The sequence below is a fragment of the Rhinolophus sinicus genome, chromosome 1 (assembly GCF_057876585.1).
Source record: "Rhinolophus sinicus isolate RSI-liver-muscle chromosome 1, RSI-T2T, whole genome shotgun sequence".
Classification (NCBI taxonomy): Eukaryota; Metazoa; Chordata; class Mammalia; order Chiroptera; family Rhinolophidae; genus Rhinolophus; species Rhinolophus sinicus.
Genome location: NC_142501.1, coordinates 86,940,993 through 86,968,981, shown reverse-complemented (window position 1 = coordinate 86,968,981; position 27,989 = coordinate 86,940,993). Strand labels below are relative to the sequence as shown.

General features: G+C 40.6%; 1 long non-coding RNA gene across 10 annotated transcripts; it reads right to left on the bottom strand.

The window, feature by feature from the left end:
• LOC148759108 (uncharacterized) lies at nt 1–27,648 on the bottom strand. Of its 10 annotated transcripts, none has more exons than XR_016022551.1 (4): nt 27,564–27,648; nt 21,916–21,987; nt 16,913–18,948; nt 6,571–8,319 (listed from the first exon to the last, which is right to left on the bottom strand). It is a non-coding gene; the product is annotated as an uncharacterized LOC148759108 (long non-coding RNA). The 10 variants fall into 10 exon arrangements; XR_016022555.1 differs by having other exon boundaries at nt 16,913–18,968; nt 27,564–27,646; XR_016022548.1 differs by lacking the exon at nt 27,564–27,648 and adding an exon at nt 25,912–27,556 and having other exon boundaries at nt 16,913–21,065.
• Between the last annotated feature and the right edge of the window lie 341 nt (nt 27,649–27,989).

Here is a 27,989-nt window from a genome sequence, read left to right as displayed (position 1 = left end):
TAAAGTATATAATTGATTTTATTCTTATAACAATTCTTTGAGGATGGTGGAAAAAAATGCCTACTTTACATGTAAATAAATTAAGCCAAAGTAGATTAAGTAGGATATTTTGTACTGGTAAACAAATTTCTCTAGGAAAGCAGTATAGGGTTTAATATGAACAAAGAAAACATTTGAAGTAGAAAGTAGGTTTGAGGGTAAGTTCCTTTTACAATAGGTCATTCAAATCTCTGACAGTGCTATTCTAACAAATGTAGCTGTAACATTTTCAAAGGTTATTTACAATATTTAAACATAGACTAGGGATAAAGAATTGTGGGAAAAAATTAGGTTCGTTCTGTTTTGTTTTAAAGTACTCCCAATCAGGAAATTGTAATATTTCAGTATGTGCCAACAATTCTAAAACAAACACTAGAGTCTTCTTTCTTATGAGATCCAAATAAATAAATAAATAAATAAATAAATAAATAAATAAATAAATAAATAAATAAATAGAATCTATGTAGAAACAACCGTGGGAGGAGATCCAAGATGGTGGAGTAGATAAATACTGTGCCTGCTGCCTTCTGTGAACATATTAAAATTACAACTAAATTATAGAACAATCAACCAAGAGAACCATATGAAGTCTGGCTGAATGGAAGTTTTATAACTAAGGATATGAAGAAGAAGCCAAGTCAAGACTGGTAGGAGGGAGAGTCATGAAACTGGCTGGCCCCAAACCTCCATGTGAGAACCAGGAGGGATAACTCAGCCACAGAGGTTTCCCACAGAGGAGCGAGAGACCACAGCCCCACACCAGGCTCCCCAGCCCAGAGTACTGGTGCTGGGAAGAGGAGCCCCCACAATATCCGGCTGTGAGAAACAGTGGGGATTCCAACCACCCGGGGGGGGGGGGGGGCGGTGAAAGGTGGTGGGAAACCCAGGCATCCTCTCAAATGCCCAAGCACAGACTCTCTCACTCTCACTCGCAGGCACTCACCTTGTGCTCTGGTGAAGGGACAGTAACTCGGGGGGCGTTGCAGGCATATGGTGGGGGGCGGGGGGCACCCTGAGGTATGTGGCTTCAAGGCAAGGGCTAGGGACAGTTGCCATTTGCCCCATGTGAGGACCTTCTCCCATGCAACTGGCAGGCAGGCGCCATCTTTCCTGTGTTAAGCCCTCTCCCTCACAGAAGAATCTGAATCTGATTGGTCTGGTGAGCTCTGCTGCTCTGCCTGGCTGACTCACTGGGACCACATCCTACCCAACTCCCCAAATGCTGGAGGCACTTTCTCCGAGAGCAGCCACCACTACCCACATTGCACTCTTTCTTAAAAAACTATCAGAGTCCACAGGACCAAGGTGGGTGGCAGCTAACCTCAGTCTGCTCTGAGACATTTGCTAAGTAGCTCCAGGCTCAGCATTGGCACCAAACCAGAGTCTACATTAACCTGGTGACCACAACTCTTCCTACTCTAGTGACTCCATGAGACTCTACCTCACCCAATTCATGTACCACATGAGGCTTTATCAGTGGCTGAACTTTAAGGGAGTTGGCAGGTGGCAGCAGGCCTCGGTGAATCCTGGCTTTTTGCAGAGCTACCCCAGGCCCAGTATTGGTGGCAGCTGTCCTCAGTTTGCAGTGTGGCCTCTCCCACATGCCTAAAGGGTTAGCACAGGCAGCAAACAACCATGGTTGCTTTGTAGCTCCTAGCAGGTAGTCCCCGACCAGACACAGGCAGTTGGTGGCCTGCACCGAAGCCCTCCCAAGAGGCACAGAACCAACATACCTGGAGGTTGGCTTCAGACTATGGCAGAGCAAGACCCAATTAGCCCCAAAAGAGGCACACCCAAAGGGCAGTCTCAACAGGCAGAAAAGCCCACTGGGGCAAATCCTACTCAGTGGGTAAGCCCCCCCCCCCCCCCCACAGCAGCCTGTAAGTGTAGACTTGGCCAAACCACACAGCCAATCAGCCTGAGGATCAGTCCTAACCACTGACAGGCCAATAGCAATCATGGATCAACTATAACAGGAGGGCACATACAACCCACACAAGGGGCACTCCTGGAGCACCCAGAGCAGATGACCAGGGAGACTGTGCCAGGGCCCCACAGGGCACATCATACATAAGGCCACCTGGCCAAGACCGGGAGACATAGCAGATCTACCTAATACATAGAAACAAACATAGAGGCAGCAAAAATGAAACTAAGAAATACATCCCACATGAAACAACAGGAGGAAACTGCAGCACAAGAACAAAACAAAATGAAAGGAAGCAACCTATCAGATACAGAGTTTAAACAATGGTTGTAAGGATGCTCAAGAAACATACAAGGTCTGACAATTAAGTTCATGAACTTGTTGCAATGCTGTTGCTAACCTTTTTTGATATCAGAGGGATTATTTATTATGAATTTGTACCAACTGGAAAAATAGTTAACCAAGTTTACTATTTGGAAGTGCTGAAAAGGTGTGTCAAAAAGTTAGACGACCTAAACTTTTCACCAACAATTCATGGCTCTTGCATCACAACAATGCACCAGCTTACATGGCACTGTCTGTGAGGGAGTTTTTAGCCAGTAAACACACAACTGTATTGGCATACCTCCCTACTCACCTGATCTGGCCCCAAATGACTTCTTTCTTTACCTGGAGATAAAGTAAATATTGAAAGGAAGACATTTTGATGACATTCAGGACATCAAGGGTAATACAATGGCTGCTCTGATGGCCATTCCAGAAAAAGAGTTCCAAAATTGCTTTGAAGGGTGGACTAGGCGCTGGCATTGGTGCATAGCTTCCCAAGTGGAGTACTTCAATGTTGATCATAGTGATATTCAGCAATGAGGTATGTAGCACTTTTTCTAGGATGAGTTCACGAATTTAATTGTCCAACCTTTAACAAAGGTCATTGTTGAACTTTGTTATGTGGACTTCAACAAAGAGATGGCAAGCCTACAAAAGGACATAAAAACCATAAAAAAGACCCAGTCTGAAGTGAAGAATACAATAACTGAAATGAAGAATGCACTAGAAGGAATCACCAGCAGACTAGATGAAGCAGAGGACTGAATCAGTGATTAGGAAGACATGCAAAAAACACCCAATCGGAACAGCAAAAGGAAAAAGGAATCCAAAAACATGCAGATAGTTCAAGAGACCCCTGGGACAAATCAAGCATGCCAACATTTTCATCATAGGGGTACCAGAAGGAGAAGAGAGAAAACAAGGCATTGAGAACCCATTTGAAGTAATAATGATTGAAAACTTTCCTAACCCGGTGAAGGAAATAGACATACAAGTCCAGGAAGTGCAGAGAGTCCCAAATAAGAGGAACCCAAACATGCCCACACTAATACATGTTAAAGTTAGAATGGCAAAGGTTAAAGACAAAGAGAGAATCCTAAAAGCAGCAAGAGAAAGGCAACTAGTAATTTATAAGGGAGCTCCCATAATATTGTCAACTGATTTTTCAACAGAAACTTTGCAGGCTGGAAGGAATTGGCACAAAGTATTCAATGTGATGAAAAGCAAGACCTACAACCAAGGGTACTCTACCCATCAAGGCTATTATTTAGAAATGAAGAACAGATAAAGAGCTTCCCAGACAAGAAAAAGCTAAAGGAATTCATCACCAACAAACCAGTATTACAAGAAATGTCAGTGGGACTTTTTTAAGACAGGAAAAAAGGAAAAAAGACACACAGGGATGGAAAATGATATTTCATTAAAATGGAAACTAAAACAAACAAACAAAAGCTGGAGTAGCAATACTTATACCATACAAAATAGACTTTAAAATAAAGAATATATCAAGAGAGTAATAAAGGCCCCATAATCACACTTTTGGGTATTTATCTGAAGAAACCCAAATGCTACTTCAAGGGGACACATGCATCCATATGTTCATTGAAGCACTGTTTACAATGGCCAAGGTGTGGAGGCAGCCTGGATGTCTGTTGATAGAAGAATGGATAAACAGGAGGTGGTACATATATACAATGGAATATTACTCAACCAGGGAAGGAAATTGGTTCTTGCCATCTGCGGCAGCATGGATGGACCTGGAGGGTTTTGTGCTGAGTGGAGTATGTCAGACAGAGAAAGAGAGATGCAATGTGATTTCCCTTATATGTGGACTCTAAAGAACAAAATTAACAAACAAAACAGAAACAAACTCTTAAATACAGAAAACATTTTGATGGTTGACAGATAAGAGGGGGTTTGGGAGTGTGGGTGAAAAAAGGGAAGGGATTAAGAAGTACAAATTGGTTGTTACATAGTAGTCATGTGGGTGCAGGCTATAGCATAAAGAACATACTCAATAATATAGTAATAACTATGTATAGTGCCAGGTGGGCACCAGACTAATCAGGGGGATCACTTCTTTATATAAATGTCTAGCCACTATGCTGCACACCTGAAATTAATATAAAATTATATTGAATGTCAACTGTAATTGAAATATTAAAAAATGGGGGGGGAGGTGAAGAGGATTAAGAGGTACAAATTTCCAGGTAAAAAACAAATAAGTCATGGGGACGTAATGTACAACATGGGGATTGAGTCAATAATATTGTGATAGCATAGTACGGTGTCAGATGGTTGCTGGATTTATCATGGTGATCATTTCTTTAGGTATATAAATGTTGAATAACTATAGCATGCACTTGAAATTAATACAATATTGTATGTTAGCTATATTTGAATAAAAACCTTTTAAAAAATAACTGAACATCATGCTGGTAAGTCCTGCCAATTTCCCCATTTTTAAATTAAATTTATTGGGGTGACAATGGTAGTAAAATTACGTAGGTTTCAAGTGTACATTTCTATAATACATCATCTATATATCAAATTGTGTGCTCACCACCCAGAGTTAGTTCTTCTTGTATCACATATGTTTGACCCCCTTTACCTTCTCCTACAACCCCCTTCCTCCCTTTCCCTCTGGCAACCACTAAACTGTTGTCTATATCTATGAGTTTTTGTTTCTTTATTTGCCCTTTGGTTTTTTCAACACTGGCTGGGAAGGAGATTTTTATTGCAAATTCCCCCCTTTATTCTGCTCCCATTTTTAAAACTCATACGTAAAAGAGACAAATTTGTTTGACAAAGTCATCAGGCAAATCCTCTTTCTCGACATAATATTTTTAGCCCAAGGTTTACAATGCTTTTGACTCTTCCACAACTACCAAGTTTCCTCTGCCACATGTTCATTGTCAACCAGATTAACTGTATTGTAATCTGATGATTCCAGACATTAAATGGACAAAAATAAAGATGACACAATAAATAAAGATGGTATGAATAAATAAATATCACTGATAGCAATTGGGAAATCAGAAGAGAGTTATTGTATGCCAATATCTCACTCAGAGACCACTGCAAATGAACAAATTACCAGCTACCAAAACTCACTCAAGAAGAAATGGATAACCTGTATAGACTCCAGATTCAGAAGGCTTCACTGGTGAATTTTACTGAATACTTACTGAAGAAATGATATCTATTCTACATAAACTTTTCAAAAAAAAATATAGAACTCATTTTAGAGAAGATACCAAAGAGAGATAAGACAGAAAAGAAAATAGTACACCACTATCTCTCATGAGTACAAAATATTAGCAAATTCAATCCAGATATATATAAAAAGGATAATAATGACCCACTTGGGTGTATGCCAGAAAGGTAAGGATGGTTCAACATTCAAAATCGATCAGTAAAATTCACACTCTGAGCAGACTAAAACAGCAAAGTCATATAATTATCTCAATGCACGTAAAAAAATTATAAAATTCAACATCCTTCCATTATAAAAAAAAATTCAGCAAACTGAGAATAGATGAAAACTTCATCAATCTGATAAACATTATCAACAAAAAAACCAACAGCTAACATCATTCTTAATGGTAAAAGATTGAATGCTTTCCCCTAAGATTGGGAACAAAGCAAGAATGTCCACTTTTACAATTTCTTTTTGCCATTGCATTGGAGGTCCTAGCCAATGCAATAAGACAAGACAATAAATTAAAATATATAGATTGCAAAAGAAGTAAAAATGTATTAAATTGCAAACAGCATAATCATCTACATAGAAAATTCTAAGGAATCAAAAATATAAATAGTTACTACAACAAATCTGTGAGTTTAGCTAGGTTTCAGGATACAAATTCAAGGTGAAAAAAATGAGTTGTTTTTCTATTTACTAGCAACAAACTATTGGATATTGAAAATGTTAAACATACCATTTACAATAGATTAAAAACATGAAATATTTTGATATAAATTTAATTAAATATGTGCAAAGACCTGTACATTGAAAAAAAATGTAATGCTGAGAGAAATTAAGGAAGAACTAAACAAATAAAAAGAGATCATGTTCACGGATGGGAAAAGTCAATATTCTTATGATGTCAATTCTCCGCAAATTTGATCTATAAATTCAACACAATCTTAAATAAAACCTCAATAGCTTTTTGTTGTTGTTGTAGAAACTGACATACTAATTCTAAAATTTATTTGGAAATGCAAAGGACCTAGAAATGATTTTTGAAAAAGAGTAACAAAGTTGCAGAATTCACTCTATCTGATTTCAAGATTTATTCTAAAGCTACAGTAATAAAGACAGTGTGGTATTCATCTAAAGAGACATATAGATTAAAGGAACAGACTAGAGTCTCCAGAAATAGCTCCACCGAAATATAGTCAATTGATTTTCAACAAAATTGCCCAGGTAATTCAATGGATAAAGGATAGTTTTTGAACAAATGATGCTGGAACAATTGGACTTCCATACTGAAAAAGTGAACCTGACCCTTACTTCATACTATATATAAAAACTAACTTGAAACGGATCATGGACTTAAATGTAAGAAACAAAAGTATAATACTTCTGAGAAAACATAGGAGATTATTTTATTACTTTGGGTTAGGCAAAGGATTCTTAGATAGGACACAAACATCACAAACCACAAAAGAAAAAATTGATACCATGGACTTCATAAAAAAAAAAAAAATGTCTGTCCTTCAAAAGATAATGTGAACATATCTCAATAAAGCTGTTATTTTAAAAAAGATGATGTTAAGAAAATGGGGGGCACATAGACTTGGAAAATTATTAGAAAATTCTATATCTGATAAGGGGCTTGCTTCCAGAATACTTATAATAAACTATTAAAGCTCAATAAGGATATAAAAAATCCAACTAAAACAGGATCAAAATATTTAAACAGATACTTTAACCAAAGAATATACATGAATGGCAAATTAGTTCATTAAAAGATGTAAATTTGAATTTAGGGAAATGTAAATTTAAACGTGAGAAGACCACCATTGCACACCCACTAGAATGTCTAAAATTAAAAAAAAAAACAAAAAAAACTGACATTACGAAACATTGGCGAGCATACGGAGCAACTGAAACTCTCAGATTGTTTGTGAGGATGGAAAATGGTAAAACCACTTTAAAATAGCTCGGCAGTTTCTTATAAAGTTAAACATGCACTTGTTATATGATCTAGCAATACCACTCCTGATGTATATGTGAGAAAAATGAACTTATGTATCTATTCTTAGATAGGACACAAACATCACAAACTGCAAAAGAAAAAACTGATACATTGGACCTCATCAAAATTAAAAATTTCCATTCTCCAAAAGATAATGTTATGTAAACATATCTCAACAAAGCTGTTATTTTAAAAGATGATGCACATGAATGTTTATAATTTTATTCATAACTAAAGACTGGAAACAGTCCAAGTGTTCACCAACAGGTAAGCAGATAAACAAATTGTGCTACATCCAGACCATGGAATAATACTCAGCAATGAAAAAAGAACAAACTAGTGACATGTGCAACAATATGAATTAGTCTCAAAAGCAATATACTAAGTATGAGAAGCCAGACACAAAAGCCTACACATTATAGGATTCTATTTATGTGAGATTCTGGAAAACAGATCAGGTGCTAGGAAATGGGGGTAGGTGAGGAGAATGGCTGCAAAGGAGCATGACAGGACTTACAGAATTGAAAGAAATGTTTTATATCTTGATTAAGGCAGCAGTTACATGACTGTATACAATCAACAAAATGCATTGAATTATACATTTTAAAAGAATAAATTCTATTTTATGTAAATTACTCCCCAATAAACCTGATTCTTTAAAAAGTAAAACTAGAAAAGAACCACCTTGGAGAAGGAGAAAGAAGGGGGGAAGCTGGACTCTTACGTTATTCAGGCTAAGGAGTCAGTGTACATGAAAGACTCCATCACTGAATGACCTTTCTTCCCTCTAATCCACATTTTGACACTTGCATGGCGCTCACCCTGGGAAGACAAAAAGGGTGACGATGATTTTTTTTTTATTCCTACAGCTGATAGGACTAGGCACACCTCCCCACCTTAATTCAGGTTATTCATGAAAGAATAGTTCAGGTTCAGTGAAACTACAGATAAGAAAAGATACTGACTTACCTTTAGTATGAAAACCAAGTTTAAAAATAGCACACTTAACAGATCTTAAATGTTCTTACCACAAAAGAAAAAAAAAGAGACAATTATGCGACAGGACAGAGGTATTAGCTAAAGCTATGGTGAGAATCATGTTGCAACATATAAATGTACAAATTCAATATGTTGTACACCTTAAACCTACACAATGTTATATGTTGATTATATACCAATAAAAAAATAAATAAAAATAGCACTCATATTTCCCCAGGGGAGCTGAAGGTATTTCACACACAGTCATTATTAGCTCATGATACCTCTGTGGGTGGGTAGAAATTCGGGAAGAACAAGATGATGTGGAAATTGAACAGTTTTGCCCCAGAGAGAGAAAAAGCTGGATTTCCATGTTGGAGAGACCACCCTGGCAGTCATGCTCTGAAAAGTGAATTTGATCAGGGCAAAGTGAGATAGGCAGACATGGTGGTTGAAATTATCCCTTGACAACAGTGAAGCCCGCACTTAGGGCAATTAGAGGTAACAGACTTGGGGTGGCTATTGGTTGAACGTGAGGGGTGAGAGAAAAAGTGGCGCTGGGGATTACACTCAAGTCTCTCACTTGGTGAAGGATGTTGTTCCACCAAAGGAACCCGAGACGGAAGGCAATAGGGCCTGGGAACAGGAAGTGTCCCTGTGTGACTCCGCCGGTGTTGGTTTGTGCGTTGCATCTTGGCCTTTCCCATAAGCCCTCCTTTCTCTTCCACTGGCAGGGTTGGGGGTCTCTTCTTCTATTCTCACATTATATTAAATAATTAATAAAAATAATAAAGTATCTATTTTATGTCCATCTCTCCCAGTTAAATAGGAGCTACTCAAGGGCCGGACCAGTGATTTCTCCATTTCTGAGCAAGTCCAAATGCCTGTCATCTCTTACCAGGTCTGCATGACTGCACTCAGGTGTCCCACACTTCTCCACTAAGCCCTTCTTCTCTCACCGGCTGACTGTACAGCGCTAGTAGTCTCTCTCTGCCCAAAATGTTCTCCCTCTCCACCATCCCTCCCATATATGAAAATCTCTTAATCATTTTTCAGGTCTCAGCTAAGCCATTGTTTCCCTTAGGAAACCTTCAATAACCCCCAAGCCTGGTACGGGGGTCTCTCTTGAATGTTCCTCTACTACTGGGTATATTAGTAAAACTCACCATTCTATTATAATTTCTTGTTTTCTGCATTAGCCTGTGAGTTCCATAAGACCAAAGACTATATCTGTCTTATTCACTGTGGTAGCTATAGTATTATTATTATATCATAATATTATATAATACATAGTATACTATAATTTAATATTGCATTATGTTATATTATGTTAATACTAATAATGATATTGGCTAATGTTTATTAGGTACTTAATATATGCCAGGCCTCCTTTTCAGTATTTTGATATATTAACTCATTTAGACTTTACAGTAACCCTTCAAGGGAGACCCTACTATTACCACATTTTACAGGTTAGGAAACTAAAATACCGAAAGGCAAGTAACTTGCTCTAGGTCAACATTCTAAGATTATTAGTAAACAACAACAATAGCTATTTATGGTGTGCTCCCTTGTTCCTAGCGTATATGCCCATCAGAGAAATGACGTTCCCTAAATGTTTGCAGAATTGATTTGAGGTGAGGAGGTTGTACTTGAACTAACAGGTTGTCTGGCAGAGAAGAGAGGGCAGACCAGGCAAAAGTCTCATAAACACTGGGCACACACACCAAGTTGAAGAGCCCAGGGCACAGTGGTGAAAACATTCTCCAGCACAGCTGCTTTAAGACCATGAAGGGTTTCCCGACTCTCAGAACACCTCCAGGAAGATGTTATTTGTTACTCATCTCCTTTCCAGGAGACATAGTCCAGACACACCCTAGAATCCCTCATACTACTTTTTCTCACCCTGTGCACACTTGTGACCCTCCCAGTTCCCTCTGAAATGATTCCATGCGCCATCCTTATAGCATCCTTATAGCCTTATAGCAGCTTTGTGTGGTTTTCCTGACACCAAACACTTCTCCAACACCCACTGAGTGTTCTACCTGGAGTCAGCCGGCATCAAATCTCACAAGTTAAGGGGCTCAGTCCCACAACACTGCTCCCACTTCAGACGCCATCCTCAAATGGGGTCCCCGGGTGACCTACACTTCCACCTGACGAACTACAAATTCAGAGTTCCCACAAAGAACCCCTCTAGGTTTGATAATTCACTGGAATGGCTCTCAGAAGTCTGGAATGTGCTCCACGTACTATTACAGTTTGTTCTAAAGCATACAAATGAACAACCAGATGAAGAGGTACACAGGGCGAAGTCTGGAAGAGTCCCAGGAGCTTCTGTCCCCGTGGAGTTGGGGTGCAGCACCCTCTCGGCACATGGATGAGTTTGACAACCTAGAAGTTCCCTGAACCCTGTCATTTAGGGGTTTTATGGGGGTTTCATTACATAGGCATAAGCGATTAAATCGGTGACCATTGGTAATTGACTTCAATCTCCATCCCCTCTGCCCTCCCCAGAGGTTGGGGAGTGGGGCTGAAAGTTCTAATCGTCTTATCATGTGGTTGATTTTTCTGGTAACCAGCCCCCATCCTGAAGCTATCTAGGGCCCCCATGCAGGGCTCATTCACTAGCATACAAAAAATAATAATTTCTGTGTTTGGGGAGCTCTGTGCCAGGGTCCAGGGACAAAGACCAGATGCATCTTTTTTATTATGCCACAGTCACCAGTCATTCTCCAGAGCTCCTCGTGGAACCCGGCTGAGGCTGCACACACTTCTGCTAGCTTCTCTGTGCCCTGTCCTGCCTCACTCCTAGCCTCAAAGCCCTCCCCGAATAAAGCCCTTGCACACAACCCTCTTCCAGCTCTGCTTCCCAGGACTCCACCCTAAAACACGCCTGCAGCTTTCTACTCCCCACGGGTGTCTGTGTGTTCTTTCTGAGACTCCTGTGCCTGAGAGTTCCTTGAGATTGAATCCATATTGTCACCTTCCTGTAACACCTACACAGATGCCCTGCACATATAAAATTGTCGGTAAATTTTGTGGCATGAGCATTTCATATTTTAAAATTATTTGCATGGCTAAGGAGGATTGTTAAACAACTAACTTATTTTTTCAAACTCCCATTCTGTACTCCCACCTCCAAAACTTGGCACACGGACAGTTTAGTTCTCTCCCTGAAGATGGGGGCAAAGGATTTCAAGAAACTCCTCACCAGGCTCTCTCCGCCTGGTGCCACAGATAAAGAGAGTGGGTCAGTGCATTGAGAGTTTCTGTTCTTCCCAATTTCTATGTCCGATCAAGTTAACCAGTCCCTAAGAGTAAATAAATGTGGCAAAGATAAAACAAATATTTTTTTCCAATTGGATTGGTTCATTCCTTGTGTGAGTTCACATGAAGAAGAAGCACAATGTTTTTATCAAATCAGTTGTTGCCATGAAATGATTTGCTTATTTACAAACGACTGTCATACTTCTTGTCATTATCTACCAAAGTGGGAATTCTTGGTATTGTTGAGAGGACTGTTCTGAATAGGAACATGGCAAGGTTCCTTAACCTAATGTTCTGAATATGTTACAAAGTGTAAAAACACTGAATCAAAAGCAATGCCAAGTACAGCCCTCCATAATTGCAGAATATAGAGAAAAGAGAAGCGGTGGGCTTTCTCCACACCTCTTTTACGAGTCTTTCATTATAGTGCTTTTCTGATAACTCATTCTACCACTTTCCTTTCTTTTAATATGCTATGTATGCATTGCACCCAGGGGCTACCAGGATTTGATTTCCTGATAGAGGAAAGATGGTATTGCTCCCTGTAACTCCCATGGTTCTTTTGTCCCATGAGATACCATTGAATTCATGGCGTTGGTTGTTTAGTTATTAATCATCCAGAGTGGTGATAAATGACATTTATTGGATGTATCAGGCACTGTTCCAGTACTTCACATCTTTATGAGGTAGATAACTTTTTATTCCCTCCTTTTTCCACCTCCCCCCACACACTCTGGTTCAAGCCATTGTTTCTCAGTCTAGTTGTGTAGGACACAGCTCCCTGGCTCATGCTGGTATTATGAGCCTTGCACTCCCATGGGCTGAGGTAGTCAGTTGTCAGTTGTCCACTCACAGCAGCTCTCGCCGGCCACCACTCATGTTCACCACTGGTCGCTCCTAGCAGCTCATGGCAGCCCACGCTGACCTCCACTGTTCATGGCAGCCCAGATCCAGGGAGAGCCATTATTCACAATCTTAGCTGTACAGGGCGCAGCTCACTGGCCCATGTGGGAATCGAACCAGTGACTTCGGAGTTAGGTGCAAGGCGCTCCAACCACCTGAGCCACCGGGCCAGCTTGAGGTAGGTAACTTTAATATCCCTATTTTACAATTTAAAAAAAACACAGCTGGGCCTTGTAAATGTTTAAATAACATGCCCAAGCATAAAAGTTCTAAGTGACAGAGCTGGCTTTGACCCCACATAGTTTGGCTCCAGACCCAAGGTTACTGATCACTACAGATACGACCCAGTAGTATTAGTCATAATAGCAACTCTTAACATTTATTGTCTTAACTATATGCCAGCAATGATTCTTTGTTATATGTATTAACATCCTTAATCTTCATAAAAACTCCTTCAGAGAGATAGTTGTGATCCTTGTTTTACTGAGGCACAGAGAAGTTAAGCAACTTACCCAGGGTGACCCATCAGGTGAGTGAAGGAATCAGGTTTCAACTCTGTTTGGAGTGCTTTCTGAGGCAGCACTCTTAGACTTTTCTGCTCTTGCTCAGAGGTACGAGAGCTTTGGCTTTCGGAACAGGTGCCTACTACTATCCGCACGCTTCATCAAGTCAATTCTGTGTCCGTCAGAAAATATCCAGAGAGTGATGGAATAAGAGGCCCCAGAGATCGAGTCTTCACCTCACCTCTGTTCTGGTTTGTTTGCTTGCCCAGCATTTCGCCCTTGGTTTTGGTAAGAGCACTCTAGTTTTCTGTTGAGGAATGAATTTGTTTTCTATCATTTTCGTAACAAACTATCATAAACTTAGTAGTTTAAGAAACATAGATTTATTATCTCACGTTTCTGAAGGTGAGAAGTCCTAAACAGTTTCGCTGAGCTAAAGTCAAGGTGTCACAGGGCTCTGTTCCTCCCGGAGGTCCACAGGGAGAATCCGTTTCTGTGCTTTTTCCAGTCTCTACACATTCCCACATTCCTTGGCTCTTAGTCTCATTCCTTCATCTTCAAACCCCGTGAAGCCAGGCCAAGTCCTTCTCATACTACTCTCTCTCTCATCCCTCTTCTGCCTCCTTCTTCCACTTTTAAGGACACTGGTGATTATATTTACCTGGATAATCTCCCTAGTTTAAGGTCAGCTGACTGGCAATCTTAATTCCTCTTTGCCATGTAACCTATTCATAGTTTCTCAGGATTAGGATATAGACCTCTTTGCAATGGGGTTGGAAGCATTATTCTGTCTGCCACAGGGAACCTCTCCTTTTCACTCTTGGATCACATCTTCTGGGTTAGTCCAACTCAACCCTAGCTCAAAGGATGGGCTTGGGACTTTCACTGGAATTCTTAGAAAAGACACCCTACCCCAACCCCAAGAGCTAATCACAGTTCATCTTCTCCAAAGATGGGTTAGGAGCAGGGCCTCTCCCTGAGTGGTGGGAGTGTTTTCTGTGAGCTCTTCTCATTTTGCAATGGCCCTCCCTGCTGCCAGGGTTGATTTGCCAGTAGCTGCTGTGTCCACCTTTGCCAAAACATGGGAGGGGTATACCTAACAATGAGGCCTCTTCCTCCTGCTGCTTCTGCTGCTACTATGTGGTAGTTGCAAAATCTAAATAAGGAGGAGGAGAAAGAGCAGAATGAGGAGGAAGAGGTTGAGGAGGAGGAGGAAGAGGAGAAGGAGGGGGAGGAAGAAGAGGAGGAAGAGAAGAAAGAGAAGGAGAAGAAAGGAAGGAAGGAAGGAAGGAAGGAAGGAAGGAAGGAAGGAAGGAAGGAAGGAAGGAAAAGATGACGAAAAGAAGATCTCTTTAATGATACCCAGCTTAGCACTGTTTAGTAGCACTCTGCTTAGCACTTGCTGAGTTTGTTTGGTGCTTGTTGGCTTGATTTGAGCATCAGCATTGTACATCAGTGTTCAACATTAATTTTGATTCCTTCTCTAGCCTCACCTTCATTATTCTCAGCATTCCTAAAGTTTAGAAAAACACAGCAAAATCTGTTTGCTAAGATCCACCTGAAGGACACCTTACTAGTCAGATATCTGCTACGTGAATGCTGTGTAACAAATGACTCTGAAATCTCAGTGGCTCACCAAAAGCATTTCTTTTTTTTGTTCTCCACAGGTCTGTGGGGCAGCTGGAGCAGCTCTGCTTTGGGCTGCAGCTAGGGATCAGGTCTACTCTCTGTGTCTCTCATCGTCCTTGGACCAGCAGCTACCCAGGACAGGTCTCATGAGAGACAACAAAAGGCCAGGCCAAACTACAGGAGTACATTTAAAGTCTTTGCTCACATCATGTCTACTAATACTCCGTTGGCCAAAGTGAGTCATATGCCAAGTCCAACATCAATGGATGGGAAAATCCTCTGGTCTCTCCAGTGGGAGGCACTGTAGAGTAACATGGCAACATGCTTTCCAAGTTGGGAGAAAAAAATTGGAATGATCCAATCCTATCACAGATACCCTCCATTTTGATATTGCCCTTCTCTTGCATGGAAAAGGAGAAAATAACTACCTTAAAAGGTCATTTAAGGATTTCTGCAAAAAAAGAAATTTTATTTAAAGCTATTTCCAGAAGTTACCAGGATTTGGATGATTTCATCCCACATTCTATCTGTAGCTTCTCCTTCTTGGGCCTTGTGTAGGAGCACAGGCCCCACTTGGAAGGGCCCTGTACTTGGTTTAATGCTCTGCTGTCGCTGTCCTGAAGTTCTTACTAATTTTTGAATAAGGGGCTCTGCATTTCTTTTTTGCACCAGCCCCTGCAAATTACATAACCAGTCCTGCCTACACGGGCTATCCTTATGGTCCCAGATGGGGGAATTAATGCTCAGAATAGTAACTCTGAGACCTATAGATTCTAGAATGATTCAAAATTGAATTACAAAGACCATGTTCTTTCATTCATTCAACATATTTGTTGGGTGCTGGTATAATTCTAGGTTTTAGAGATAAAAACTGTAACCAGCCCTGCCCTCATCCAGTTTTCACTGGGCCGTACTTCCCGTAATCTGCCCACCGGACAGATGACTTTCATGTGCAGCTATTAAGGGGAAATAAGACACATAACAGCCTGCCATAGATAACGTAAGTCCTAGCCGTCAGCAGGAACTCCATCCATCCCAAACTCATCCTCTCAAGGAAGCAAATCAGAATGCAAGGAAGAGTAATACTATTGGAGAACTCATCTTAAACCCACTCTGCTTTGTAAAGACAATATATCTTTCACAACTTTGCTACTTTGGATATTATTCTCTAAAATACTATGGATGTTAGTCTCTAAAATGGCAAAAAGATCCATTTTAGAAAGGTTTTCAACCATAAAGACTGACGTCACAGAGCACACCAAGTTTCTGGTTAACATTTCCCAGGGCTGAGCAAACATTGTGAGAAATGCCACGTTGTGACAGCTCAGCTGAACACCAGCCTCGTCCTTGCAGCGAGTCGCTGGAATGGAAACATGTCAAACTGCTGATCTGCTTGAAAGATCAAAACAAGCGTGTTTCATACTCCAGCAGCGGGGATCCTGCTCTGGGAAGGAACCAGTCCTTTTGCACATTTGCTTGCTTTGCAGAATTTCATGCCCTTAGGCCCAACACCCTCACCCCGCCCCCAAACCACACCCCAAACCAAACTCGCTGCTCCAAGCAGACCCAGCTAGAACAAATGTGTTAACAACACGCACATACACCTCCCTGAGACACATGGCACCACCAGTTCTATCAAAACGGGTCCCTCCAGACTCCCAAGGCTGTAGTTCTCAGAATCACCTGCGGGGCCTGTTACACATAGATTTTTCAGCGCTCCACCCTAGAGTTTTGATTCAGTAAGTCTTGGGCGAGTCTCCAAAATGTGCTTTGCTGATGAGTTTCCAGCTGCCTGATACTGCTGGTCTGGGTAGCAGCCTTTGAAAGCTCCTGGTTTAGGGCATGGCCTTGGGTCCCGAAAGGCTGCATGAGCGCACTGTGCTCAGTACAAAGAATGTCCCCAAACAGACCCTAATTCTCTTTGGCTTCTGACCATCCCCGTTTCAACTTTCCTCAACCCCCATTAATTCTTCAACTCCCTTCAGTGATCCTCCTGCCCCCCACGCCACTGAAAGTATTCTTGCTGAAGTCCAAATTGATAAACCTGCTACCAAATGTAATGGCCAGGGGACATCCCCACTGACTAGGTGTCTCAGCGATGTCATAACTCAGCATGTCTAAATTGAACTCACCGTCTTTCTCCCGCACTGCTCGTCTGGTGTCTGAGCCTGCCCAGCTGCATGCGTTCCCCTCCTTCTGGCAATGGCATTGCTCTTATTTGTAACAACTTCCTCTCCCTGTTCAGTATAGCTCAGATGCGATTCCCAATTCTACCTGGATTTTGGACTTCTGGCCTCCAGAACTGTAAGAAAACAAATTTCTGTTGTTTTAAGCCACCAGCTTGTCATAATTTGTTATAGCAGCCACAGAAAACTAGTGCATCCTGCTTCCATTGTAATAGGGGGTGGGCAGTAAACCCTGCTTAACATATCTGACCAAAGACATAGAAAGTAGGAAATTTCAAAGCTTCCTCTGGTTGCTTGAAAAATAGTCCAGTCACCAGCCTATCTAGTATGGAGAGAGGTACCATATTGGCACAGATACTTAGCTCACCAAAATAGGATTATCTGTCTCTTACAGCGGCCCTGCTTATTTAGTATCTTGAAGTTGTAGGCCATTCTCTCTCTGGCAGACAGAGAACAGACTTTCTTTGTATAGTAAATTAAGAAAAAGTTTGTTTCACTGAACAGCTCCTTTCCCAGAAAGCTTATAATTAATTTCCTTTTAATTTCCGGTAATAAGTACTGATAGCAAATTTCCTTGCCAGTTTTTGTAATCCCAATGACATCGCAGAACGCCCATCACTGTAGGAAATTGTTCTTCTAGATGGCTGTGATGACATCAACTGCTAGGAGGGGGAAAAAAAGAAACAACAGGAAATTCTGTGTTCAGCTGTTAACTGATAGATAAAGGAGGGACGGTTTTAAAAATAAGTTCCCTTAACAAAGCAGCATTCTCAATTACTTGGCTTTATTTATACAGTCTATTTATTATATTTGCATAACCTCACTTGTAGTCCAAGTACCTAGTCAGAAAATTGGGGGGTATAGATCAGAGCTCCTAGCTTTGGGGGTCCCCAGGTCACATTGCATCATGTCAGGCATGAACAGAGGGGCTAAAACAAGAGACTTAGGCAAGGGCAAGGAGATAATTTTTAGGAAAAAAGGAAGGAAGGAAGGAAGGAAGGAAGGAAAGGAGGGAGGGAGGGAGGAGGAAGGGAGGGAGGGAGGGAGGGAGGGAGGGAGGGAGGGAGGGAGGAAAGAAAATAAATTTCAAAAAGAAATGAAGAGAAAAGAAATACAGATAGCCAATAAACAGACTAATTGTATTAGGGTTCTCCAGAGAAATAAAACCAATAGGATATGTGTATATAGAGAGATTGAGATTTATTTTAAGAAATTGGCTTATGCTATTGTAGGGGCAGGCAAGTCCAAAATACGCAGGAGGGCAGCCGGCTGGCAACTCAGGGAAAAGTTGACCTCAGTCTTTTCTCTTAAGGCCTTCAACTGATTGGATGAGGCCCACCCACATTATGGAGGCTAATCTGTTTTACTCAAAACCTACTGATTTAAATGTTAATCTCATCTAAAAAAATACCTTCACAGCAGCATCTAGACTGGTATTTGGCCATAAACTGGGTGCCACAGCAGCCACAGCTTAGCCAAACTGACACATAAAATTAACCAATCACACTAATTTTTTAAAAGCAAATGTAATTGACAGTAAGGTATTTTTCACGTAACAGGTGTGCAGAGATTGAAAAGAACCACGCTCAGTTTTGTGGGAAGATAACAGAATACTCATACACCATTGGCGGGGCCACAGACACCAAAAACTGTTCTGTAGGACAGTTTGGCAGTATCAAAAGGTCAAGTGTACATACCCTTTGATCCCACAATTCCACTCCTAGGAACTTACCTTAAGGGGATATTCAAACAAGTACAAAATGGTGGGTATATGTGGGTGGTCCGCAACTTTATATATAATAATGAAAATTGGAAGTAGCTTCCATGTCCATCAGCTGGGAGCAAGTTAAGTAAATTATAGTACAGGCGTGCCTTGGAGATACAGTGGGTTTGGTTCCCGACAATATTATCACGACAATAAAGTGAGTATCACAATATAGTAAGTCGTAATCTTTTTGTTGGTGGAGGGTCTTGCCTTCAGTCTGTAAAACAAGCACAACATCTGCAAAGTGCAGTAAAGGGAAGTGCAATAAAGTGAGGTGTGTGCCTAAACATCTGTACAATGGAACACAGCCTACACTTTAGCAATAGTGAGGATGGTCTATGTTCCTAGATATGAAATGATCTTTACGGTATCATGTTCTACAAAAACATCAGGTTTCAGAACATTATGTAGAATTTAATATCATTTATGTACAATTGAATAAGTAAACTGACATATTTCATAGAAAGGACATTTACCAAAATCTTAGTAGTGGTTATCTCTGGATGATGAAATTTCAGGTTATTTTTTAAAGATTTATTGAGGACTTACTATGTGTTAGGCATTCTTTTAAGTACTTTACAGGGATAAAAGTCATTTAATAATCTGTTTTGTTTGCATATTTTACAAAAACAAAAGCGTTAAGCGTATCATTTACCCCCAAACTATGAAGCAGTTTTAAAAAAATCTCTTCTGTTCTTATACATGGGGAGCCCTTGTTTCCTAAAGCCCTACAACCTTGGGACCACTGGAGTCTGAAACTGCTCTATGCAGATCACACCCAGCGTAATTACTGGGAATCTCCCCATTTCATAAAAAACTCCCATTGCTGTTGGAGTGTTTTGTTTGTTTTCATGTTCCCTCTCTTGTTTATTATGGACTGAGTGAGTAATGTGTTCCCTTTTAAACCTCATTCTTACTCCTACCCCTCTCCCATAGGCAGCCCTTCTAACGTATTGAATTTGCATCCTTTTGTTTCTGTGTGTTCTTATAAAATACACATTGTTTGATAAGCTTGTATTTTTAATTGACCTAAATGGTTTGGTCTTATATCTCATTCAAGGGTTCTCCCGGGCCCGCCTTCACTTCCAATCATCCAGTGCCAATTCCCACTTAATGCTCTCACTGTTTCTGCTACTGCTGCCTCGGGGATTCCTGGAGTAGTAAGGATATCCTCTATCAACCACTCACTCCCAATCCCGTGGCTTGCCTCAGTACTTAAGGTTCATTAGGCCACCCAAAAGGCAACCTTGGCTTTTTCTCCCCCATATGTGTAGCCCACTCTACCAAGAAACGTGGTATAAATTCCCCATTTGCCAGGTGGAAAGAACTGCAAAGCTAGCAAAGAGTGCCCAGTCAGGAGCACTCCTTGCAGACCCCAAACTAAGGCACCTGGACAAGGCACTATCTTCCAGCTCTCTCACTTCCAAGTAACTCCTCTACCCTCCTGAGTCCCTTTCTCTTCTCTCCTGGTGGAATGAGCCCGGATTCCCAGCTGGTGCTAATGCTTACATCTGGAGGCCTGATCTTCAGCCTCAATACTCCTTTATGTATTTTCCAGAATACCTAACACGTCTTTCATCATCTCTGAGCCTCAGAGCTCAACATTTGCAAAAGGAACAGGAATGTATGTGATGAGTCCCCGCTGTGACCTTTCTATAGTTTCTGCCTTCTATTCATCCCATTGGCTGCCTTTAACTTTAGTCTGATTTAATCTGTAGAAAAATGCTAGGAGTGGGGCCTGGTTATCAGGCAGAATAGATAGCCTAGGAAATTAACAACCCCCTTCAGGGTACAAGGTGAGGTGCCTCACTGGTTATACAAGTAACAAGTGAATGTATCCACTCCCTGCAGCTGGAGAAAAACAAGAACCAGTTTCTTCCAGCTAGGCTGATGCCTGTGACCAGGACCTGACCTTTAGCTAATTATAATGTCATTATAGTCTCATTTACAGTGTGGTTATTAGGACTCCCATCATGCATCTGATGCCATGACAGTTCCAGAGGAGCCATATAGGGAAGAAAAAGTGGGAAATGGAGGGCTCCTCCCCAGGGGGAGGAGATGACTGAACCACGTCAATGGGACATCACCAGTTCCCAGGAGGGATCAAAAACCCTTGATCATGACATCTTAAGGGGCCAAAAATTCTCTGAGTTTACCCACACTTTCCTCTCAAGTGTGTACTTTCATTTTCAATAGATCACTTTCACTTTCCTGCATCTGTCTCACTCTTGGATGCTTTCTTGTGCGGAGACAAGAACCCAGTCACCACTGCTCTGGGTTGAGTCCTCTCTTGGACTTCCCATGAGCCTCCAGCACAGTCAGAGGGGGCATTACCTGGAAGTGAATAAAGCTGAGTTTCAAGGCTCCTGACTGCTACAGGCCCCAGGAGGGGTCCTAACAATGTGTTCACAACAGCACGTTTTTGTTAAATTTGTAAAATTAAGACATTTTAACCACAATCAGTAGAGACCTCTGCTTTTGCTCTCAGACTTTCCTTCCATCACAATCTCCTTTGTGTCAGAGAGCTTTGGCGAGGCCTTGGACGTTATGGGATCTAGCTAAAGGGAAGTTGGCTTGGGGATACACATAGTGGGGATTAGTGGATGTATGTACATGTTTCTTAAGTACTGTCATGTCTTATTACAGTATTTTTATCCTAAAATTGTATTCTTTTCTTAGAGTGGTTCCCCAAATTATAATGCTTCCCTCCACATTTTAAAGCTGGGTCTTCCCCCACAGTGAAGCACAGTGTCATTTGCTTCAGAACCCACAGATTTCTAGGGCTGACTTTGGACCTTGATGTCCTGATCTTAGTTTTGAAACACTCCTCTTGTAGGTGCACCCCTAATTTCCCCTTATCAAGTACAGCCCTTGGCTCAGAGTATGGTTTCTAACCCACATCTCTTTGTTGGTTTTCTTTCTGTACCTCTTCTCACTATCTCCCTATACGCGTGCACACACACACACACACCACACACACACACACACACACACACACTCACACACACACATTCTTCTATCTATGATTTAGTTGAATTTTCTATTTAAGTATCAGAAGCTGGAGTTCGGATTGGCAAGAAGCCAGTTTTTAAAAATGAGCTCAAATGTACCAGGCAAACACTTTCAAGAATGCCCACAGCTGCCAGTCTTAATTTTAGAGAGCAAGAGTAAAAATCAGACTTACGTGGCAGGTGCTCTGTTTGGGTTTTTGGAACGTAAGCTATTTAATGAGGTAGAAATATTTCCAACTCTCCACCTAACAAAACAGTAAAAGGACAGAATTCCTTTAAATTAGAAAACTCCCTCAAATCAACATCTCAGCAAAATTTCAGCACACAAAAACAGTACTCAAGAACTATTAAGTTAACAGAATCTCATTTTAGAGTAAAGCACCACTATTATTGCACATGGACCCTGTCTCCATCTAAAGTGTCCTAGAAAAAAGTTCTTCCATTAACCTATTTTCAAGATCAAGTTTTTGTGGGGGTTATTTTGTTTTTTGTTTTTTGTTTTGGCGGGATGGGTAGGCTTGGGGTGTAGGGATGAATTGTTTTCATCTTCTTTCCCCTCCCTGTAAAATGCCTTTCTAAAAGTGTTAACCCTTTTTTCAAATGTTAACATTCATTTTTCTGGCAGGTTTTTAAGTCATTTTTTTTTTTTTTTTTGGTTTTAAAAGTAATCCATTTATGTATTGATTGAACAAATATTTACTGAGCGCCTATAATGTTTCAGACCCTATTCTAGGTGTTTCTTTCACTAGGACAGTTTTCCTGTATCATTAAATAGTCTTTGCAAACATTATTTAGTATCATAATACTTTATAAGCAGGATCCAGAATTCATTTAACCATTCTCTTTTTGTGAAATGTTTAGACCATTTCCAATTTCTTCTCATTGTAAATAATGTAGCAATGACCTTCTTTGTATAGACTCTCATCTGTATCTATGACTGATTCTTCAGGCCAGATATCTAGGAGTGGAATTGCTAGATCAAAGGGTACGAACGCTTTGAAGTCTCTTGTTAAACATTCTGGCAGACTTTCTAATGCATATTATCACCTGGACTTCCTCAATTCCTCTTCAAGTGAAGAATCACCCATCCCTATTTAAAGACAGGCGAGTATATTCTATTCCTTCTGTAGAGGTTTGCTGAGTCCTAAAATAATTTCATGTGCTGGTGGCAATAAAAGTCATCGGCTGGTGATCAGATGAACGTTGTGTTCTTGAACACTTGCAGTCCTTTCCATACTACACTCACCTTCTGAAGATCACATTTCTGCATTCTTTTTGCAAAGGCAAAACACTTCAAGAAGAAAGCATCCACACACTCATCTGCACATTACTATTACTCCCAGACAGGAAGTCAACCCAGGAAGAAATCATCCACAAAAATACAAAGTCCTGTGAAGGTATGTAAGATTGCAGTAATCATCTTCATTACTGTGCTATTGGGATTTGGAGGAGTAGGGAAGAGGACATGTAGCTAGAGACATCTCTAAGGAGCCTTACAGCACATTGAGTAAATGAGCCTTCGTAGCTCATCAGCATTTCAGCTCAGGCCAGTTAAGTAGTAAAAGTGCCTAATGGAGGAGCATTTCAATATAAAAGCAATTTTATTGCATAGAATTTTATCCTAATATTTTTTCTGGAATTTCATTCCCTGACTCTCTACTGAGAAAAATTCCTACTTGCCAAGAAAACCAGTGCCGTTTTGAGAACCCCCCTATTCCCACCCCCAGTTCTTGGTGGGCAAGAAGAAAAATTAGGGCAAACAAACAAAAGCCGGATCCAGTCCACTTGGCCTAGTTCAAGGTGGAATATCCACTAATGGCGTTGCCTTCTTGTCTTATTTGAATCAGAAGCCCCTGTAGCAGGAATTTTGTTTATATATGGTCTGCTAAGGACAAGACCTATTAAGAGTAAAATTCAAACTCTTCTCTTTTCTGGAAGCCAGGCAGCCTGAACATCCCTGATCGCCTGCTTTTTCCCTCTAGCTGAGTCCAGGCTGTGGAGAAATCCATGATGAGGACAGAGTTTCTTCTCTGGAAAGATGTTTTTCCAAAGTGCAGAACAGAATCTGTGGTAGGGTGAAGGAAAGCCTTATTCATTCATCCAACAGTAACACACTGAATGCTTAGTAGGTGCCAGGAACTAGTCAAGGTGCTGTGTGAATAAAACAGGCCGATAACTGCCCTCATGCAGCTTGCTGCTGAGTAAGAGGCAAATGTTAAACAAGTAATCGTGTCCATAAGTATAAAATTGCAGGCTCAGTAAGTGCTGAGGCATCAAGAACACAGAGCCGTGAACGCCCATGGTGAGGGAGTTACCTTCATGCGGAAGGCGGGCAGCTGTTACTGGAGTTTCTGAGGGATGGGCTGGAAAAGAGGATTTCTGGCAGAGGGAAAAGCATGAAGAGCGGAGCTGAAGTTCAGAGAGTGAGTAGAAGTGGGGTGCGTGCGGGACGACTCCAGAGAAAGGATCAGGGCCATGCAGGGTTTTGGTCTTCATCGTAAATGGGTGTTTAGATGCTGAAGGCCCCTACTACTTGACAGTTTTACTCTGAGGTATTTACCCAAGAGAAATGAAAACGTATGTCCCCAAAAGAATTAACATGAATATTCATAGCAGCCTAAAAATAGCCTAAGCCTGGAAACAATCCAAATGTCCCTCAACAAGAGAATGGATAAATAAATTGTGGTATAGTCATACTCAATTGAAAGGAATGAACATAGAACCACATGAATACTCTCAAAAAGATTATGTTGAGTAAAAATAGCCAGACATCAAAAAAAGTCCATACTGTGTGATTATATTTGTATGAAATCCCAAAACAGGCAAAACTAGTCTATGGTGATAAAAATCAGATCGTGGTTGCCTGTGGGTGTGGGGGCCAGGAAGAGGGCAAAATGACTGGAAAAGGAAAGCAAGGGAACTTTCTGAAGTGATAAAAATGTTCTATACATTGTTTGGGGTTGTGTTTTCACAGGCATATCCAATTATCAAAACAAACTGTACTGAAGATAGGTGCATTGTATTATTTGTATAATATATGTGAAAGTTTTGTTGAAAGTACACTATACACACATTAAAGTGTTTTGGGCATGAAAATGACATCATATTTGCAATTAGAGAAGAACCACATGGCTGTGTGTGGAGAAGGACACGAAGAGGCAAGAATGGAAGTAGTTATATGGGTTCCTCTACTTACGTGAATGACCTACAAGCCAGAACATCCCTAAGCATCAATGCATATCAGCCCCTCACCTGCGCTTAGTATAGGAGAATTCAGACCTCCCCTTGGCTGGCCTCCCCTAGGAACTGTACAAAATAGTTGTCAATGGGTTGCAAAGGTAATTTAGCTAGAGAAAAAAATGTGGGAAACTTGTAAGAGAACTAAGGAACCCACAGGCAAAGGAGAAAGATTGAACCACGCTTGTGTTACAAAGAATCTTTCAAGGAAAGATTAAAGTAATCATGTTTGTTTTTAATATTTCAAATGTGTCGAACACTTTCTTAGGTTCTCTTCCCCACATCTACAATTTTCTTCTGAAAATTAAGAAATCTAGCAGTCTGGACTGGTGGATGCAATAAGAAGGCAAAGATTATCTTTTACCCAATTGGAATAGACAGAATTAAAATAAGATAAGATAGAAGCAGGTTATGTCTCAAAAACAACATGGGTGCTATGACAGCAAGAGAACGAATAAATAAATTGTGGTATATTCATACTCAATGAAAAGTAGTGAACATATAGCAACATGGAATACTCTCAAAAAGATTATGTTGAGTAAAAATAGCCTGAAAGAGGGCTGGGGACAGGAGGACCAGGTTGTCCAGTCAGGTGCAAGATCCTAAAGGATTTATCCTAGACACTAATACAATGTTGGAAAGGCACTTGCTTGCTGAATGTTTAAAATAACCACAGAATCGAAGCATTTTGGAGCTGGAAAGGATTCTTAGAGGGCATTTCAGCCTACACATTTCACAGATGAAATGCAGAGGTAAAGGTACCAAATTACCCAGGAATATTCATAGCTAACATTTAATTAGAACTTTACCAAGTACTTCCACATTTATTGCCTCATTAAATTCTCATAAAGTGCTGGCAAATAGCAATTTTTAATTATCCTTTTCAGAAGAAGAAATTGGGGCTCAGAGAGTAAAGCAGACAAATCTCTCACCAGTATTTGAGTTTCTCCTCTTCTTCCAGGGCATGCCACTAGATCACAACTCCTAGCTCTCTTGCAGTTATCGGAGTGGGCTGGCAGAGTTCTAGCCAATGGAATATGGCAGAATCCCCCTCCAGGGCTGGCTTCTAAAACCTTGCATACAATCCTTTGTTTTCCACATTTCTCTCTTCTCCATTGTCTGCCACCCAGATGAACAGAATCCAGTAGAGGAATCCAAAGTCCCAGGGGATGGTAAAGCCACCACTTGGTAGAAGCCTGGGTGCCTGAATGACTTTGTGGAGCAGAGATGTTTATCCCCATTCACTGGCCCGATTCAGAGGGTAACAGGAGTGAGAAATAAACCTTGTTTGTGTTTAGGCACTGAGGTTTTCGTGGTTGCTCTACCAATATTATAACATAGAAAAGTTAGGAGTGTCATGCAAAATCCATGTATTAATTTAATTAAAAGAAGTCTATTGGGCATTTATTATATATGCCAAACATTGTGCTGGGCATCAGGTGTACATCAATGAATTAAGACAGATCTGGGCCGTGTCCTCATGGAGCTTACATCTCGTAAATCACACAGTTATAGCAGGGCTAGGACCAAATAAAAATCTGCTAACTCTCAACTTCTTCTAATTTCTACTCCACATGCTTCCTCCAAAATCATTTGAATCACATGTATGAATTTTCTCAAAGATTTCTTTGAAAAATAGAAGATTTGTCCCACCATATGAGTTATAGGATGGAGAAAAAGAGGGAGGGGTTGTTTGTTAAGCTTCTAGGTTTCTCCAGAACTACGGAGGCCCAGCCATGGTAAAATTCCCTTCTAGAGCCTTAGTCAGTAAAAAGGACTAGAGAGCCATTATTTTCATATATTTAAATGTTTAGTTATTTAAGGATTAACCTAAAATATGTATTTCTATTTATGTTGTTGAAAATGGCACAAGTCCATTTCCCTGCATTAGCAAGTAGTAGGTGATTTTAACTCCGACAGACCAAAAATTCTATGAGCCTATTAATCTTTCTCTCTAATAACTGTGGCCTTCTGATGTCTCATGGTCACTGCTCAGAATAACTGTTCTCATTATAATGCATCGTTAAGGGACTGGGTAAATCTCTTAGACTTGGGCTATCCCAAGCATTTGGTTGGAGTTTTTAGAATACTTAGAGCCTAGTTTCTTATGCTTTACTCTCTTTTCTAGACAAGTAATTCTGACAAGCATATAGGACAAGTTGATGTGGCCAATGGATTCTGAGTTTTCATTTATTTCTCAGATCTTGCTTTAAAAATCAGATACATATGATTTATCCAATTTTTCCTCTTATTCAAGTGAATGTTAAATGATTATTATTACATCAGTAAAGACTCTTTTGGTTATAAGTAACAGAAAGATCTACTCAAATGGGCTTAAACAAAAATTAAATTTTGGTTCAAGTAATTAGGACCTGATTTCTCTTTCTCCATCTCTCAGCTTCATAGCACAGGGGTTAGCTCCATTCTCAGACAGAAAAATCTCGTCATGGTCATAAAATGGCTGCAAGAATGCCAGCTGCACAGCCCCTTAAGTTCATATTCAGTGGAGAGGAAAAATATAGCTGCTGGTAGCATTCACAAAAGTCTTGAAATGCCCACTGATTGCACTGTTTAGGTCACTTACCATCTCAGGAAAAATGTGCAGGTTTCCTTGGGCCTGGGTCATGGCTCCATTCTTCACATAAGAATTAGAATGCCCCTGAGACCTCATAGAGTGAAGCAGGGAAAGGACAAATCCCCAGAAGAAAACCGGAGGCTGATTCTGTAAGGAGGGGTAGGCAAAGAAAACGGTGGAATGTAATGATCAACACTGTATTGAATGATTATAAGCACTGAACCAAACTAAGATTCTTTCTAAAGAACAAAGATATTAACCAGCTGGGTTAGCTGTCCTTGAACTCAGCAAATGTCTGGGTAAACATAGGATTAGGGTTTCTACTTAGCCTTAAGGACTGGAAAAGCTAAAAGAGCAAATAAGAGATAGTAAAACATGTTAAAATAACTCTTGGTTAGAGAAAGTATAAGCTGGAGAAGTCACTTAGGGAGTTGT